Here is an 18,404-nt window from a genome sequence, read left to right as displayed (position 1 = left end):
GCCCCCTGTGCTCTTCACAGATGAAAGCAGGTTCACACTGAGCACATGTGACAGACGTGACAGAGTCTGGAGACGCCGTGGAGAACGTTCTGCTGCCTGCAACATCCTCCAGCATGACCGGTTTGGCATTGGGTCAGTAATGGTGTGTGGTGGCATTTCTTTGGAGGGCCGCACAGCCCTCCATGTGCTCGCCAGAGGTAGCCTGACTGCCATTAGGTACCGAGATGAGATCCTCAGACCCCTTGTGAGACCATATGCTGGTGCGGTTGGCCCTGGGTTCCTCCTAATGCAAGACAATGCTAGACCTCATGTGGCTGGAGTGTGTCAGAAGTTCCTGCAAGACGAAGGCATTGATGCTATGGACTGGCCCGCCCGTTCCCCAGAGCTGAATCCAATTGAGCACATCTGGGACATCATGTCTCGCTCTATCCACCAACGTCACGTTGCACCACAGACTGTCCAGGAGTTGGCAGATGCTTTAGTCCAGGTCTGGGAGGATATCCCTCAGGAGACCGTCTGCCACCTCATCAGGAGCATGCACAGGCGTTGTAGGGAGGTCATACAGGCACGTGGAGGCCACACACACTACTGAGCCTCATTTTGACTTGTTTTAAGGACATTACATGAAAGTTGGATCAGCCTGTAGTGTGTTTTTCCACTTTAATTTTGAGGGTGACTCCAAATCCAGACCTCCATGGGTTAAAAAATTTGATTTCCATACTTTTTTTTTGTGTGATTTTGTTGTCAGCACATTCAACTATGTAAAGAACAAAGTATTTCAGAAGAATATTTAATTAATTCAGATCTAGGATTTGTTATTTTTGTGTTCCCTTAATTTTTTTGAGCAGTGTATTTACCGTGCGTTTGGAAAGTCTTCAGATCCTTTCACTTTTTTCACATTTTGTTATGTTGCAGCCTTGTGCTAAAATTTTAACAAAATCTAGTTTTCCCCCATCAATCGGAACTCAATAATAAAAAGAAAGAATTTTAGAAATTGATTGCAAATGTATTAGAAAACTAAACATTTTGCATGAACATAAGTATTCAAACCCTTTACTATGACACTTTAACTCCTTTCCGACCGCCTAACGCACGGATGCCTCCTGGCGGCGGTCGATTCATTCCTCCTGGACGCATCCGTGCGTCATCTCGCGAGACGCGAGATTTCCTGTGAACGCGCGCACACAGGCGCGCGCGTTCACAGGAACTGCAGGTAAGCGAGTGGATCTACAGCCTGCCAGCGGCGATCGTTCGCTGGCAGGCTGTAGATGCGATTTTTTTAACCCCTAACAGGTATATTAGACGCTGTTTTGATAACAGCGTCTAATATACCTGCTACCTGGTCCTCTGGTGGTCCCTTTTGCTTGGATCGACCACCAGAGGACACAGGCAGCTCTGTAATAAGTAGCACCAAGCACCACACTACACTACACCACACCCTGTCACTTATTAACCCCTAATCACCTCATATAGACTCCCTGATCACCCCCCTGTCATTGATCACCCCCCTGTAAGGCTCCATTCAGATGTCCGTATGTGTTTTACGGATCCACGGATGCATGGATCGGATCCACAAAACACATACGGACGTCTGAATGGAGCCTTACAGGGGGGTGATCAATGACAGGGGGGTGATCACCCCATATAGACTCCCTGATCACCCCCCTGTCATTGATCACCCCCCTGTCATTGATCACCCCCCTGTAAGGCTCCATTCAGACGTCCGCATGTGTTTTACGGATCCATGGATCGGATCCGCAAAACACATACGGACGTCTGAATGGAGCCTTACAGGGGGGTGATCACCCCATATAGACTCCCTGATCACGCCCTGTCATTGATCACCCCCTTGTAAGGCTGGCTCCATTCAGAGGTCCGTATGTGTTTTGCGGATCCATGGATCGGATCCGCAAAACACATACGGACTAGTGTTGATCACGAATATTCGAATTTCTATCGCGAATATAGGTACTTCGAAAATCCGCGAATATTTCGAATATAGTTATATATATTCGTAATTTCGAATATTCTAATTTATTTTTCGTTTTTTTTTTCCCTTTTTTTTTTATCAGTACACATGATCCCTCTCTGCTTCTAGCTTGTGGGCTAATAAGAAGGCTGCAATATACTTGACTTTAGGAGTATTAGTGTTTGCGAATTTTGCTCTATATTAGTTTTTTTTTTGAATATTCGCTATATTGCCATATATTCTTGTTTTAAAATATTCAGAATATTCGAAAAAACTAAGTTATAGCAATATAACAAAATATTCTATAAAATATTCGTGAAATATCGCGAATTCGAATATGACCCCTGCCGCTCATCACTAATACGGACATCTGAATGGAGCCTTACAGGGGGGTGATCAATGACAGGGGGGTGATAACCCCATATAGACTCCCTGATCACCCCCCTGTCATTGATCACCCCCCTGTAAAACTCCATTCAGACGTCTGTATGTGTTTTGCGGATCTGATCCATGGATCTGTGGATCCGCAAAACACATACGGACCTCTGAATGGAGCCTTACAGGGGGGTGATCACCCCATATAGACTCCCTGATCACCCCCCTGTCATTGATCACCCCCCTGTCATTGATCACCCACCTGTAAGGCTCCATTCAGACGTCCCTATGTGTTTTACGGATCCACGGATACATGGATCGGATCCGCAAAACACATACGGACGTCTGAATGGAGCCTTACAGGGGGGTGATCAATGACAGGGGGGTGATCACCCCATATAGACTCCCTGATCACCCCCCTGTCATTGATCACCCCCCTGTAAGGCTCCATTCAGAATTTTTTTGGGCACAAGTTAGCGGAAATTGATATTTTTTTATTTATTTAATTTTTGTTTTTTCTTGCAAAGTCTCATATTCCACTAACTTGTGACAAAAAATAAAATCTCACATGAACTCACCATACCCCTCACAGAATCCAAATGCGTAAAAAAAAATTGACATTTATATTCCAGACTTCTTCTCACGCTTTAGGGCCCCTAAAATGCCAGGGCAGTATAAATACCCCACATGTGACCCCATTTTGGAAAGAAGACACCTCAAGGTATTTTGTGAAGGGCATGGCGAGTTCATGTAAAAAAAAAATTTTTGTCACAAGTTAGCTGAAAGGGAGACTTTGTGAGGAAAAAAATAAATAAATCAATTTCCGCTAACTTGTGCCAAAAAAAAATAAAAAATTCTATGAACTCGCCATGCCCCTGATTGAATACCTTGGGGTGTCTTCTTTCCAAAATGGGGTCACATGTGGAGTATTTATACATTTTAGGGGCCCTAAAGCGTGAGAAGAAGTCTGGGAGTCTAAAAATGCCCTCCTAAAAGGAATTTGGGCCCCTTTGCGCATCTAAGCTGCAAAAAAGTGTCACACATCTGGTATCGCCGTACTCAGGAGAGGTTGGGCAATGTGTTTTAGGGTGTCATTTTACATATACCCATGCTGGGTGAGATAAATATCTTGGTCAAATGCCAACTTTGTATAAAAAAATTGGAAAAGTTGTCTTTTGCCGAGATATTTCTCTCACCCAGAATGGGTATATGTAAAATGACACCCTAAAACACATTGCCCAACTTCTTCTGAGTACGGCGATACCACATGTGTGACACTTTTTTGCAGCCTAGGTGAGCAAAGGGGCCCACATTCCAAAGATTACCTTTAGGATTTCACAGGGCATTTTTTATACATTTTGATTTCAAACTACTTCTCACTCATTAGGGCCCCTAAAATGCCAGGGCAGTATAACTACTCCACAAGTGACCCCATTTTGGAAAGAAGACACCCCAAGGTATTCCGTGAGGGGCATGGCGAGTTCCTAAATTTTTTTATTTTTTGTCACAAGTTAGCGGAATATTATGATTTTTTTTTTTCTTACAAAGTCTCATATTCCACTAACTTGTGACAAAAAATAAAAACTTCCATGAACTCACTATGCCCATCACGAAATACCTTGGGGTGTCTTCTTTCCAAAATGGGGTCACATGTGGGGTAGTTATACTGCCCTGGCATTTTAGGGGCCCTAATGTGTGAGAAGTAGTTTGAAATCAAAATGTGTAAAAAATGCCCTGTGAAATCCTAAAGGTGCTCTTTGGAATGTGGGCCCATTTGCCCACCTAGGCTGCAAAAAAGTATCACACATCTGATATTGCCGTACTCAGAAGAAGTAGGGCAATGTGTTTTGGGGTGTCTTTTTACATATACCCATGCTGGGTGAGAGAAATATCTCGGCAAAAGACAACTGTTTCCATTTTTTTATACAAAGTTGGCATTTGACCGAGATATTTATCTCACCCAGCATGGTTATATGTAAAATGACACCCCAAAACACATTGCCCAACTTCTCCTGAGTACGGCGATACCAGATGTGTGACATTTTTTTGCAGCCTAGGTGGGCAAAGGGGCCCAAATTCCAAAGAGCACCTTTAGAATTTCACAGGGCATTTTTTGCACATTTTGATTTCAAACTACTTCCCACACATTAGGGCCCCTAAAATGCCAGGGCAGTATAACTACCCCTCAAGTGACTCCATTTTGGAAAGAAGACACCCCAAGGTATTTCATGATGGGCACAGTGAGTTCATGGAAGTTTTTATTTTTTGTCACAAGTTAGTGGAATATGAGACTTTGTATGGAAGAAAAAACCCATCATTTTCCGCTAACTTGTGACAAAAAATAAAAAGTTCTTTGAACTCACTATGCCCATCAGTGAATACCTTAGGGTGTCTACTTTCCGAAATGGGGTTATTTGTGGGGTTTTTCTACTGTCTGGGCATTGTAGAACCTCAGGAAACATGACAGGTGCTCAGAAAGTCAGAGCTGCTTCAAAAAACAGAAATTCACATTTTTGTACCATAGTTTGTAAACGCTATAACTTTTACCCAAACCAATTTTTTTTACCCAAACATTATTTTTTTATCAAAGACATGTAGAACAATAAATTTAGAGAAAAATTTATATATGGATGTCGTTTTTTAAAAAAAAAAATTTACAACTGAATGTGAAAAATGTCATTTTTTTGCAAAAATTTAGTTACATTTCGATTAATAACAAAAAAAGTAAAAATGTCAGCAACAATGAAATACCACCAAATGAAAGCTCTATTAGTGAGAAGGAAAGGAGGTAAAATTCATTTGGGTGGTAAGTTGCATGACCGAGCAATAAACGGTGAAAGTAGTGTAGTGCAGAATTGTAAAAAGTGGTCTGGTCATTAAGGGTGTTTAAGCTATGGGGGCTGAGGTGGTTAAGGCCTCCTGTTTCTCTGGATCATCTCTGAAATGTTTCTACACCTTCATTGGAGTCCAACTGTGGTAAATTAAGTGGACATGATTTGGAAAGACACAGCCCTTTCTATATAAGGTCTCACAGCTGCATTTCAGAACAAAAACCAAGCCATGAGGATGAAAGAACTGCCTGTAGAGCTCAGAGACAGGATTATCTGCAGGCACAGATCTGGAGAAGGATAGATAAAAACTGCTGCACTCAAAGTTGCCATGACCACAGTGGACACCATAATTCTTAAATGGAAAAAATTTGGAACAAGAGCTCTTCCTGGAGCTGTCCGCACTACCAAACTAAGTAATTGGGGAAGAAGGGCCTTGGTAAAAGAGGTGGCCAAGAACCTAGTGGTCAATCTGGCTGAGCTCCAAAGATCATGTGTGCAGATCGGAGAAACTTCCACAAGGTCAACCAACATTGCAGAATCCCATCAATCAGTTTTTTTATGGCAGAGTGGCCAGAAAGAAGCCTCTACTCCGTAAAAGACACATGATAGTTTGCAAAGAAAGCAACTAAAGGACTCTCAGACTGAGAGACAAGATTCTCCAGTCAGATAAAACCAAGATTGAACTTTTCGGCCTCAATTCTAACTGTCATATTTGAAGCATGGTGGTGTCAGGAAAGAAGAATGGAGCAAAGTACAGAGATATTCGTAATGAAAGCCTGATCCAGAGTCTTCTGGACCTCAGACTGGGCCAAAGATGTACCCTAAGCATACAGCCAAGACAACACAGGAATAGCTTAGGAACAACTCTGTTAATGTCCTTGAGTGGCCCAGCCAGAGCCCTGAATTGAACCCAATCGAACATTTCTGGAGAGACCTGAAAATAGCTATCCACCGACAGTTCCCATCCAACCTTGAGCGGATCTGCAGAGAAGAATGGCAGAAAATCCCCAAATCCAGGTGTGCAAACCTTGTGGCATCATACCCAAGAAGACTGTAGGCTGTAATCAGTGCCAAAGGGGATTCAACTAATTCCTGGGTAAAGGGTCTGAATACTTATGTCAACGCAAGATTTTAGCTTTTCCCTTTCAATAAAGTAGCTAAGATTTCTCATTATGTGGTACTGAGTGCAGATATGGGGAAAAACATATTTTTTTATTTTAGCACAAGGCTACAGCATAACAAAATGTGAAAAAAGTGAAAGGGTCTGAAGACTTTCTGAACACACTGTATATATTACAAGCAAGTGTAATAAAATGCTGTATTTTTGGGACTATAAGACACACTTTCCCCCCACCCCCACCCCCCCCACCAAAATGGAGGAAAAATGGCAGTGCTTCTTACAGTCTATATGCTGAGGCACGGGGAGGTGAGGGCAGCACTGCAGTGACTGTTATCACCTCCCCTGGTCTTCTCACGAGTCCAGCTGTGGTGTCCTTACCGGTCACAGCGACAGAATGTAGTGCATGTAGACTGTGTGCGCCATCAGGTCACAGTACACAGAGAGATCCGGAAGAAGTGATGGAGCAGTGAGTCCTGGATATGCTGTGCAGTCCAGAGCAAGTGAGGTAGGTTTATTTTTTATTTTTTTGAAATGTCTGATCTGAGGTCTGATGGGGGCTGGGGTGCGATCTGAGGTTGAGAGGGGCTGGGGGATCCTATCAGAGGCTGATAGGATCTGATTCTGGGTCTGATGGGGGATGGGGGTTCCGAACGGAGGCTCTGTGGGGCTGGGGGGGTCTGATCTGAGGCTGATAGGGTCAGATTGGGGGTTGGGGGGTATAAAGGGGGCTGATCTGAGGCTAATGGAGGCTGATGGGGGTCTGATGGGAGGCGGATCTGAGGTTAATGGAGTCTGGGGGGTCTGATCCAAGGCTGATGGAGGTTGAAGGGTCTGACTGAGGTTGATGGAGCTTTTGGGTCTGCTCTGAGGTCTGATGAAGAATGTCGGTCTGATCTAAGGTATGATGATGAATGGGGGTCTGATTTGGGGGTCTGCTCTGAGGTCTGATGAAAAATATATTATTTATTTTTTTCCTCCTCCAAATCCTAGTTGCGTCTTACACTGCGTGCAGAATTATTAGGCAAATGAGTATTTTGACCACATCATCCTCTTTATGCATGTTGTCTTACTCCAAGCTGTATAGGCTCGAAAGCCTACTACCAATTAAGCATATTAGGTGATGTGCATCTCTGTAATGAGAAGGGGTGTGGTCTAATGACATCAACACCCTATATTAGGTGTGCATAATTATTAGGCAACTTCCTTTCCTTTGGCAAAATGGGTCAAAAGAAGGACTTGACAGGCTCAGAAAAGTCAAAAATAGTGAGATATCTTGCAGAGGGATGCAGCACTCTTAAAATTGCAAAGCTTCTGAAGCGTGATCATCAAACAATCAAGCGTTTCATTCAAAATAGTCAACAGGGTCGCAAGAAGCGTGTGGAAAAACCAAGGCGCAAAATTACTGCCCATGAACTGAGAAAAGTCAAGCGTGCAGCTGCCAAGATGCCACTTGCCACCAGTTTGGCCATATTTCAGAGCTGCAACATCACTGGAGTGCCCAAAAGCACAAGGTGTGCAATACTCAGAGACATGGCCAAGGTAAAAAAGGCTGAAAGACGACCACCACTGAACAAGACACACAAGCTGAAACGTCAAGACTGATTTTTCTAAGGTTTTATGGACTGATGAAATGAGAGTGAGTCTTGATGGGCCAGATGGATGGGCCCGTGGCTGGATTGGTAAAGGGCAGAGAGCTCCAGTCCGACTCAGACGCCAGCAAGGTGGAGGTGAAGTACTGGTTTGGGCTTGTATCATCAAAGATGAGCTTGTGGGGCCTTTTCGGGTTGAGGATGGAGTCAAGCTCAACTCCCAGTCCTACTGCCAGTTTCTGGAAGACACCTTCTTCAAGCAGTGGTACAGGAAGAAGTCTGCATCCTTCAAGAAAAACATGATTTTCATGCAGGACAATGCTCCATCACACGCGTCCAAGTACTCCACAGCGTGGCTGGCAAGAAAGGGTATAAAAAAAGAAAATCTAATGACATGGCCTCCTTGTTCACCTGATCTGAACCCCATTGAGAACCTGTGGTCCATCATCAAATGTGAGATTTACAAGGAGGGAAAACAGTACACCTCTCTGAACAGTGTCTGGGAGGCTGTGGTTGCTGCTGCACGCAATGTTGATGGTGAACAGATCAAAACACTGACAGAATCCATGGATGGCAGGCTTTTGAGTGTCCTTGCAAAGAAAGGTGGCTATATTGGTCACTGATTTGTTTTTGTTTTGTTTTTGAATGTCAGAAATGTATATTTGTGAATGTTGAGATGTTATATTGGTTTCACTGGTATAAATAAATAATTGAAATGAGTATATATTAGTTTTTTGTTAAGTTGCCTAATAATTATGCACAGTAATAGTCACCTGCACACACAGATATCCCCCTAAAATAGCTAAAACTAAAAACAAACTAAAAACTACTTCCAAAAATATCCAGCTTTGATATTAATGAGTTTTTTGGGTTCATTGAGAACATGGTTGTTGTTCAATAATAAAATTAATCCTCAAAAATACAACTTGCCTAATAATTCTGCACTCCCTGTATTGTCCGGTCCATCCTATAGTCCGAAAAATATGGTGGTTAAGCGGCACTCCCAAAAATAGTGTGCGCCCTCTGTTTCTTTAACAAAGTTACATATCAGTGTATTTTCAGCTTCCATTACTTTTGGCAGTTACATCACATCACACATCTCCTCTGTGGATAGACATTTTTTCTATTCATTCTTATGTGATTGACATTAGTAATAAAAAAATTGAGATATAAAAGAATTTCCAAAATTGCAGTTTTTCTTGTTCCTTCTACCACCCGAAAAAGCCATAAAAATTATCTAAAAGGCATATGTACAGCAAAAGTAGAAAAACATAAAAAGCTACAGTACATATATAAATTTCGTATTGCCATAATTGTCCTGACCCGCAGAATAAAGTTATAATGTCATTTATATCGCATAGTGAACACCATAAGAACAAAAACCGTGTCCTTGAGGGGTTAACGCCCAACCTCACAGCCTTCTCCTCCTTGATCCATAGGGGATTATTAATGGGATACTTAGTGGTACTTCTATTTAGGCATTAATGATAGTATGGTGTGGACAGTATAGGGCACTGCCCTTGCCCTGTACTGGGTTCTGCTCTGAACCCAGACAACCTCTGTATGGTTGTATCTTTTAGGTACTTTTTTAGTTAAAAATATGGTGGTATTATTTTATAAGTTTAGAAATGATGAGATAAACTTTCTAAAATGGCAGGTGGAGGGCCCTACACTGATTGTTGCCAAGGGCCCCATATTCTATAAAATCAACCCTGCTTCCAAGATGGTACATGCCTACTCAATGAAGTGATAAAATTCTGTAAACACAACACACTATAGGGAGATGCAAATTAGCTAAAAAAAGAAAATAAATCTTTGTCTCTGGTGCCTCCAGTTGTAAGGTAGCTATCCTATAAGTTGATATTCCACCTTTTAAACAGGCCTTGAGACATAACTTGAGCCAATGCAGTCACTCATCTGCAGACAGCTGATTTAAGATGATTGAACCTCATTAGTGCAGAACAGAGAGAACTGGCTAAATTAGGTGAGAGGCCTTTGCCGGGGATCCAAGGGACACTATTACACATTGTGGAGAGCTTCTCGTAGGCATCAGGAGTCTTGTAGGCCATGCAATGCTCCTTTGTGAAAAAGTTATGCATATTAGCTCTCTTTCAAAAAAAGAAAAGAAACCTGTGCTTTTGGTGCCACCAGTTACCATTACATGTCCTATAAGATTCCATATGCCTACTAGACGCTGTCCACAAGGAGTATAGAGTATGAGGAGAGTAATGTGTTGTCGTTTCTACCAGTCACTGTCTGGTTAATTGACCAACAATTACAATTTGTCTGAACAAAATAAGAGAGAAACACCAAATTTATTATATATTTATTGTTGGTTATTACAAAGGGTATTATTAAAAATGTATTATTAAATAATGGTTAAAATGTTAATATGATGGTTGTTTTCGTATTTGTTTAAAATGTGAATTAGGGCGATGTGGTGTGAACTAAGTTTGTTTAAAAGTATTAGTTCATAGGAGAAAGGACATGGTGGTTGTGTGTGGTGCTGGAAAAAAGATTAGGATGGTGGTGGAGGGGATAGTGGTGGTATTAGGTAAAATACATAAAGGTAAAATGCATAAGTGTATTAGATGAAAATATATGTATAATCGATGAAAAATTATATAAATGTATAATCGATGAAGAAAATATAATCAATGAAAAAAAAGTATATCGATGATTATATTTCTCCATATTTTCTCATTTTTTTATCGATTATTTTTTTCATCGATTATATATACTTTTTTTTCATTGATTATATTTTTTTCATCGATTATATATTTATATAATTTTTCATCGATTATACATATATTTTCATCTAATACACTTATGCATTTTACCTTTATGTATTTTACCTAATACCACCACTATCCCCTCCACCACCATCCTAATCTTTTTTCCAGCACCACACACAACCACCATGTCCTTTCTCCTATGAACTAATACTTTTAAACAAACTTAGTTCACACCACATCGCCCTAATTCACATTTTAAACAAATACGAAAACAACCATCATAATAACCTTTTAACCATTATTTAATAATACATTTTTAATAATAACCTTTGTAATAACCAACAATAAATAAATAAATACCCTATAAAAACCAGATATAGAGTTCCTGCCTATTTTTTACTTTTACTATTCCTATACCTATTAGTGGTTGGGTGAACCACTTTAGACAAGAGCACCACCCCAGGGTGAGATCTGGGATAGCCACTATTAGGCTACGGATGCAAACGTCTGCATTATCGGAGCGGATCCGTCTGATGAAACATCAGACGGATCCGCTCCGAACGCTAGTGTGAAAGTAGCCTTACTCCTCTATAACCAAATTTAATATGTCCAATCTAATGGACACCCAAGAATGAACCATCCCACCCAAACCTCATGGCTGGTGTAAGACTGTTTAATTGGTAACCTTTTACACCCAGACAACCTGGGTTCATGTGCCAAATTCTGAGTTTGTTTACCATGCACAGATGTGGCCTAGAAGTGGTATATGTGATGGGTGTCTGAGCCGTAGTCCCTCACCTTGCAGCAGTGTCTGTAAGGCCTCATGCACACGACAGTATTTTTTAACGTCCCGCAAAACGTGGTTCCGTTGTACCGTGATCCGTGCCCGTTTTTTCTTCCGTGATTTTTGGAGGATCCACGGACATGAAAAAAAAGTCGTTTTGGTGTCCGCCTGGCCGTGCGGAGCCAAACGGATCCGTCCTGAATTACAATGCAAGTCAATGGGGACGGGTCCGTTTGACGTTGACACAATATGGTGCAATTTCAAACGGATCCGTCCCCATTGACATTCAATGTAAAGTCAGGAGTTAATATACCATAGGATCGGAGTTTTCTCCAATCCGATGGTATATTTTAACTTGAAGCATCCCCATCACCATGGGAACGCCTCTATGTTAGAATATACCATCGGATTTGGTTACTGAGCAATTTGTAGAACCATTATACTTACCTGTGAGCTGCGATGTCTGCGTCCGGACGGGAGCTCCTCCTACTGGTAAATGACAGGTCATGTCACTTACCAGTAGAAGGAGCTCCCGGCCGGACGTCACTTACCAGTAGGAGGAGCTCCCGGCCGGACGCAGACATCGCAGCTCACAGGTAAGTATAATGGTTCTACAAATTGCTAAGTAACCATGGCAACCGGGACTGCAGTAGCGTCCTGGTTGCCATGGTTACCGATCGGAGCCCCAGCGATTAAACTGGGACTCCGATCGGTACACTCCGCTGCCACCAATGATAGGGGGGAGATTTTAATTAGGAGGGGGAGGGAGGGGAGAAGGCCCACTGGCCACCAACGAGTTAACTACAGGGGAGGGAGGGGGGGCCCACTGGCCACCAACGAGTTAACTACAGGGGAGGGAGGGGGGCCGGCCGCACTGGCCGCCAATGAGTTAACTACAGGGGAGGGAGGGGGGCCCACTGGCCACCAATGAGTTAACTACAGGGGAGGGAGGGGGGGCCGGCCGCACTGGCCACCAATGTGTTAACTACGGGGGGGGGGGCTGCCCCCTGCTGCCTGGCAGCACCTGCCAGGCAGCAGGGGGCAGTCATGTACACAGTTCTTTTAGTATATTCTAACCTGAAGCGTCCCCATCACCATGGGAACGCCTCTGTGTTAGAATATACTGTCGGTTCTGAGTTTTCACGAAGTGAAAACTCAGCTATGAAAAAGCTTTTATGCAGACGGATCTTCGGATCCGTCTGTATAAAAACTAACCTACAGCCACGGATCACGGACAGGGATGCCAATCTTGTGTGCATCCGTGTTCTTTCACGGACCCATTGACTTGAATGGGTCCGTGAACCGTTGGCCGTGAAAAAAATAGGACAGGTCATATTTTTTTCACGGCCAGGAAACACGGATCACGGATGCGGCTGCAAAACGGTGCATTTTCCGATTTTTCAACGGACCCATTGAAAGTCAATGGGTCCGCGAAAAAAAACGGAAAACGGCACAACGGCCACGGGTGCACACAACGGTCGTGTGCAGGAGGCCTAAACCAGTATTTTGCTGATCATACCACTGTATTGTCTCTCAGGTGCTTTCTTGAAGCTGAATTATTTTGGTGTCTCTGGAGAATCTCGTTTTTAGGAACAGAAGTTCTAGCAGGTGCTTCTTCTACTCCCGGTAGCTACAAAGGAACTCTCCCTCCTGGCAGAAAGCAGGACCAGCCCACTCCTACCAAGACGGGAGGAACAGAGTGGTTAGCCATGTTCCTGCCAACCTTTGCCAACCATACTTCTCTGCTGGAATGTACAGCCAAATAAACATGAAATACATAGCATAACAATACAAAACTATTTACAATTGCACATACTCCCAGCTCTGGGGTACTACAGTTACACTTCCTTGCAGAGGCACTAAACATAGCAGTCTCTTAAAATGCCCTTTCTGCTGCAGGCATATCAAATTTGTCTATGTCTGTACCTACTATGGATTAGTTTGAGACAGAATTTTACACCAGAATTGTGGCACAATTTAGTCGCTTAATGTCACCTATTATAGTCCATGCCCCTTTCCCACAAAGCCGCACCTTATTTCCATAAGCTAGACCTCTTGTCAGGCAAGGTGCAAATAATTTCTCTAAACTTAGATGAGCCAAATTGCACAACATTTTGGTCTAATTTAATAATTAAATATGGGCCACTTTTATTTTCACAGCTTTAACCTTCTCAGGTGGCCATGCTGGCTGGTTACTCTTTGGCTCACTTCATACGTCAGGGTGTCTGGCTTGAAAACCCAATCGAGACACACCTGGCAGTGGTCTGCAGCCACTCATAGTTTTGTCTCTATAATGGCTTGGCTAATCCACATACACTTCAGATTGGGAGCTGATCCACATCTAGTTGCGGTCTCCCCAGGATGAACAATCACACAGTCAAGATTCAGGTGTGGTTTAGATGTTATATTCCTTGTCCTATCAGGTCTCAGGGATTCCACCAGATTAAGGTGGCCCAATTCCCACCAACACCACTTGCTAACCAGCAGCAAGCAGAAGCACTTTAAAATAGAATTCTGTGCTCCAATACACTAGCTAGTACCAGTAATCTTAAAGAGAAAATCCACCTTTGGACACCATCCTGTTTATCTAAACAGGATCAAAGTTCTGTACTGATTAATTTCTCAAAAGGAACTTGTCACCATAAAAATGCTTAATCATGTAGAGCAGGAGGAGCTGAGCAGATTGATATATAGTTTTATGGGAAAAGATTCAGCAAAACATGTAATTTATACATTAAAATTCCTGGTCTTTCTGGGCTTTGAAGTCCAGGAGGCAGTCCTATCAGTGCACAGAAGGAAAGGAATGCCATACTGTTTTTGGAAGGCAGGTTTTGCTGGACTGTTTTTTTTTGACACCATGTCCCATTTGAAGCCCCCCTGATGCACACCTAGAGTAGAAACTCCATAAAAGTGACCCCATCTAAGAAACTACACCCCTCAAGGTATTCAAAACTGATTTTACAAACGTCATTAACCCTTTAGGTGTTCCACAAGAGTTATTGGCAAATGGAGATGAAATTTCAGAATTTAAATTTTTGGGCAAATTTTCCATTTTAATCCATTTTTCCCAGTAACAAAGCAAGGGTTAACAGCCAAACAAAACTCAATATTTATGGCCCTGATTCTGTAGTTTACAGATACACCACATATGTGGTCGTAAACCGCTGTACGGGCACACGGCAGGGCGCAGAAGGAAAGGAATGCCATACGGTTTTTGGAAGGCAGATTTTGCTGGACTGTTTTTTTTGACACCAGGTTGAGATTAACCCCCGCCGCAATCACAATTTAAAGTTAGGACGTACCGATTCGCCCTGAGTCCTTAAGGACTCAGGAAACAGGGCGTACCGGTACGCCCTAAGTCCTTAAGGGGTTAAAGAGTTAGAGATCGGACTAACCTTTGTAAGTGGTAGTCAGTAGTAGCCCAAGTTACGGAAACAGATAAGCAGGTTCATAGAAGCTGACATGACGAATAAACCCTTTAACCCCTTGGTGCTGAAAACGATTTTTGTTATTTTGGTATTGATTTGATTTTTGTTATTTTGTTTGTCTTTTTCTTCTCTGCCTTCCAAGGGCCAGAACTTTTTTACTTTTCCGTTCATATAGCCATATACAGGCTTGTTTTTGGTGGGACAATTTACCATATCATATATTAGAAAACACGAAAAAAACCTCTGTGAGGTGAAAGAATTAAAAATACAACAAAGCAAACCAAATTTGGATCATTTTTATGTTTTAAGAATAAAAATAAAAAAAATTATGGAAAAAATGTGCTTTGTGTCTCAATATTCTGACACATACCTTTTATACTGTATAATATCCATAATATCCGTATGACTATTTGATCAATTTTTATAACTTTTTATTCAGAGGCAAGGTGACCAAAAAACTTTGATTTGGACGTTTTATTTTGTTTTCCATCACAAGTATGTTTTTTTTATTTATTATTTATATATATATGTAGAATTAGAAAAGGGGGGTTAATGTTTAATAGTTTTGCTTTTTTATATATTTAAGTTTTTTATTTTAACTTTTGTAATTCCCTGTCAAAGGTTCAACAGGCAGATTTGTACCTATGACACTGGCTGACCTGTTACATGTGCGCTTGGCAGCTGAAGGCGTCTGTGTTGGTCCCATGTTCATATGTGTCCGCATTACTGAGAAAAATGAAATGTTAATATATGTAAATGAGCCTCTAGGAGCAATGGTGGCGTTGCCGTTACAACTAGAGGCTCTGCTCTCTGCATCTGCTGCACCCCTGCATTTTCATTGACAGGGCCAGGCAGTGAAAACGTCATCATTCCTGGCCCTATCAGGAAGAAGGCTCGGCAGTTGCAGAGAGAGCAGAGCCTCTTGGTGTAATGACAACGCCCCCTCAGCAGTTTTGACCCCCCTAAACTGATGACAGCCCAAGAAGGAGATGTGTAAAGCAGATAAAACACATCTCTTTGGAAGGTCATACTATTTGCATGAGCAAGTAAAACAAGTTTTTTTAATCCGTCTTGTGTGGCAATGCAAAATGTCCAGCGGGTGTTTCTAATGGTGAAATCTCCGGTGATTTCTGCAGTAAACACTCCCCAAACCCTTCTCTCTGCGATGATTCTAGTCATTGTTGGACTTAAAGAGGCCCTGGGGAAAAAAAAAACTACCAGTGGCCCTATGTTGTAGGTATGTCCAAATTGACAGAAGGTGGGCCAACACAAGTAGATGGGGCTAACACAAGTAGGAGGGGGTCACCAATACCATAAAGCAGCACAAAATACCGTCCCATGATTTTCTTTGGTGGCCAGCACCAGCTGCCACATTCTGTCCTTCTGCTCCAGTTGCCTCTAATTGATATAGAGATGGAGGCTTAGGAGGTGAGACACACATCTCTGCAGAGTTTGTCACACAGACATCTTGGATACCCCACTTTTACATTATCTTCCCCTCCTTCTCAACACAAGTTCCCCATCCTAGTGCCCTGACTTTCAATAACCCCCCCTCCCCCCCAATACTGTGCCTGCTGTGCCTGCTGTGCCCCTAATGTCCCAAAATACTATAGTGCAGAAAGACATATTGCCCCCAGTAGTACTAATGGCCCACTTCAGTGGTCCCTTTGGTAATAGTGCCCCCAGTAGCAATAATGCCATATGATGTGCCCAGAAATAATAATGCTCCTAGAGTGCCTCCAGCAATAATAAGTCTATTTTGTCCCTAGTACTAATGCCCCCATAGTGCACTCAGTATTAAAAATACCCCATAATGCTCTTCATAGTGCCCAGAGTAATGTCCTTCATACGTGCTTCCTCTATAATGCTCCCCAAGTGACCGAGGAAAGAACAAAACAGCCTCTTCCAGCCTCCAGCCTGAGATGCCTGTGTCCCTTGTATACTGCCCCATATAGTGGCCTGTAGCCTATGAGGGTGAATGGTATAGGAAGCTCCACCGCAGAATTCAACTGTATCATGTCCTTGAAACCTAAGTGAGACCTGGGGCCACCACCAGTTACATAAGTACCTGATGTTCCTTGCACCACAAGTTGTCTCTGGCACAAATTGTGTCCACTACCACTGTTGTTTTATTAGTTCTACTCAGTGCTGGTTCTGTGTGATATGCTGATGAGCATAAAATAACCCAATTTTGGGGTCATTCATCATTATTTATGTTTATTTGTGCGCTGTACAGTTTGTTGACTGCACTGACACTTGATTGTTATTCTGGAAAGTATTTTTATATGATAGGCATTAACTATAATGGGTACTGGTGGAGATCTGTCCGCAACCCGGCAAGAATTGGCCGGAGAAATACATCTGCACGCCAAAATTTGGCCAAATGTCACAACCCCCCCACCCCCCTCCAATGCTCTTTACGCCAAAAAAACAGACCTATCTGGCTTGATAAATATCCCCTTATGTTTATATGCTACATGTAAGGTCCCTGTGAATGGCCGACTGGAGTTATGCCGATTTGAATCGGGCACAATCCTTTGTTCACACGGATTAAACCTCTGCCATAGCTTTAGGCTTCATTCAGACCTTCTGCCAGCTGCTCACCAGATAATGCCTGGAATTGGCTGGACAACAACCGTTGCGCGCAGCAGCATTTATCTGGCCAATTCTCTGCATATTTGCTGGGTTGAAGCCAGATCTCCAGCAGAACCCATTATACTTAATGGGGCCGGCAGGGATTTCTGTACTGTCCAGCAAAACTGGAACCAGAGACCTCCAGCAGGATGTTCTGTGCCAAAACAGCCTGCCGGTTTTCTTGTTGTCAGTGTGAAACTAGACTAACAATGTTACTAACCTGCTGAACGTTTTTTTTTCAGGCCCTTCATTGGTCGTGGCACAGAGGGTCATCCATACGTATGACAGTGCCTGGTACTGCAGCTCAGCCCCATTCCCTATTCATCACCGCTAATGATTAATGTTACCCTAAAGCTTATTAATTCCATTCCCTGTGCCTTTTCACAGAAGTTTTGTTTTCATTCACACAGCATAGACTGTTTTAGGTCAGCTCTATTTATGGTCCTACTGGGACTGTGCATAGATTAAAGCAGATTCGACCTCACAAGCTCAAGAACTTAACCTTTAAATACTCACCAAGCACGAGCTGTGATTTCCTACTTCATACATACTATTATAACTATTGGATATAGGCCAAGAACATAATCTAATAGTAACGGGACAGGTTCAGAAAGCCACAATCCAGGTTCAGAAAGTCAGGGAGCCCTAGTTTTCTGACTTATTATTTGCTAACTTTTATTGCCTGGACATCTGTTAGCTTTATGGGTCTCTGACAATTGATATTTTGCTTTTACGAACTAATCTAAGGTAGTAAACAGATTAGGTTTCGGAATATAGATATCAAGGTGTGGGAGGTGACATCTGTGACTGATGTCATAGGAGTATTGTGATTAATAAATTATCCACTTGTTTCAACAGTTTTTGTAGAAGCAGTGTCATCATATAAAACAGAAATACACCTATATTAGGCATATTTCTGGCGCAGATTGCGGCGCAAAG

Source organism: Bufo bufo, chromosome 4 (assembly GCF_905171765.1).
Source record: "Bufo bufo chromosome 4, aBufBuf1.1, whole genome shotgun sequence".
NCBI lineage: Eukaryota > Metazoa > Chordata > Amphibia > Anura > Bufonidae > Bufo > Bufo bufo.
Note: the sequence above shows the minus strand (reverse complement) of the source record.